Source organism: Bemisia tabaci, chromosome 2 (genome assembly GCF_918797505.1).
Source record: "Bemisia tabaci chromosome 2, PGI_BMITA_v3".
NCBI lineage: Eukaryota > Metazoa > Arthropoda > Insecta > Hemiptera > Aleyrodidae > Bemisia > Bemisia tabaci.
The window spans coordinates 11508110-11510192 of record NC_092794.1 but is presented as its reverse complement, the minus strand read 5'-3'; the positions used below and the strand labels follow the sequence as shown (position 1 = coordinate 11510192).

Below are 2083 nucleotides of genomic sequence, written 5' to 3'. Positions count from 1 at the left end.
TTATTAGCCCCTCGATCGGAAAATGAAACATGCAATCTAGTGAGTGCAAAGTGAAATTTTGAAGGAGAGAGAGAGGGAAAAAAGAGTGCTGAAACTAGCAAAGGTTAAGGTGTCCAGTCAGGCAAGTAAAAAAAGAGAGATAGGAACAAATCAATTAAATGCATCAGATATCTATAGCAGGAAGTCCCATTCAGCAATCATTTTGTTGGAAATAAGAATGTTCTCAGACGTGACGGAACAATTGGAGCCTAATTTTCTGCGACTGCATAACCAAATTTTATTGAAATTCACAGACTGAATGGCCTCGTTTGGATCCAATGTTGAATCCTGACTATTTGCGAGGGAGGTGCAGTCATTTTAATGATATTTTCATCAACCCTTAAATGCTGAAGCCGGGTCAAATTGACTCGAGCCTTACTAACAAAACCTGCCCTGCAGATTGGACGGGGCCGGTTCACGCGAGCTTTAGATGTTGGTCTGCAAATCATTCCAAAAAAGAATCGGACATGGACCTGAAAAAAAAATCGAGTATCAACACAGCCGAAGACATAGAGAGACCTATTTGGGCCTCTGTTTTAACTTTTCTCCCGAATCTCAGCGACACCGATTTGGCAGCATATAGCGGAGTGTTGCGAGTTCACACCCCGGGTCATTGCGCCTTCAATTTTGCAGATGCAACACGGACATTCATCAAGCATGAATGGTCGTATCTCTGCGCCGTCGTCAACGCCCATCCTCTCCCTTGCTCCATTTCCATATTGTGTTGATTTCGTTTGTCTCATTTGTCGTGGTGCTTCAAAGGCTACGTGAGCAACACAGCCGAAGGTAGGAAAAACGTAATTCGGTCTCGCTATTTAACTTTTCTCTTGGATATGACTAACAGCATAGAGCAGAGCATTGCGAATTCACGCCTCACGACTCACGCCATCGCGCTTTTAATTTTTCATGTGCAATAAGGACAATGGACATCCATCTAGCACAAATAGTTGTATCGCATTTAGATACCTCATATTTTTTTTAATTTGATTTGAGTTAAATTTAAGGTTTCATCATAATTTTTGTTCTCCTCTTATTTTGCTATGCGTCACAGGGGCGCATACTCGGCGCGCCGTGGGAGCGTATTTGACAGTAGTGGCAGGTCGGCCTTAGGGTCTGTCCGGGCCTGGTTCTTCGAAACAGCCCTTGTTTAAGGAAAACTTTGGTTTTCCTAAAAGTGTTGGAGAGAAACTACCTGTAGTCCTAATTGAACTCAGCGCTTAATTGCATTGGGATTACCCATAAACTTCCTGACGTTTGGTCAGAGGATGAAAAAGGAGAAATCTCATTTGCACTCCTAAGTTATTCAAGACAGACAGCTTTGAGTCCATCTGCGTTTCATTTTTTACGATTCGGAAACGGTCTACTTATTCTAGCAATAGCTACAAAATATTTGGGAAAATTTATTTTCAACGCCTAATTTTGAATGTATTGTAATCATTGAATTTTTGTCTCATTTCCGATCTGCGAGGAGTAAAAACTTCGTCATGGCATCGCAAAGGTGTAAACTATTTGAACGGGGGACCTACATGTCATTTTGTAATACTATTTTATGAATCAAGAGTATTTTTCTTGTCCAATCTATAAGAGTCTGGACTTTGGATCCAACATACTTTTTTTCCACCCGAGGGAAAAAATTAAATAAGACTGAACATTTTGAAACCTTGCAACTGAGAGACATCGATTCCAAGTTTGCTACTCCGCTTTGCTGACAAGTGGGAAAAACAATGAATTAAATGGAAACATTCACCCATCAGCCATTTTGGGAGGAGAGATGGGTGAAAAGTTGATCTACTGGACTGAATGACACTATATTTCTACTCCAATTTGCTAACTATTATACTCCCTCTACTGGCAATTACTAGCTGTTTCTGAGTATCATCAATTTTGCTGGATATTTTTTTTTAATGCGGGGCAAAGGTAAAATTAATAATCTGTCAATGATATTACGATATTAACTTCCCGCAGAATTGCAGGAACATTTCATTCGGGATTCTTTCATTAAAATGGAGGAGAATGGGTGATAAAACGGTCATCAAAAAGCCTT

The 2083-nt window shown here is 40.3% G+C and overlaps 1 protein-coding gene across 4 annotated transcripts in view; it reads left to right on the top strand.

Annotated features, from left to right (window-relative positions):
* Positions 1-2083, top strand: part of IRSp53 (Insulin receptor substrate 53 kDa) — a 566313-nt gene that overhangs the window by 149875 nt on the left and 414355 nt on the right. The gene's annotated exons all lie outside the window — the stretch shown is intronic.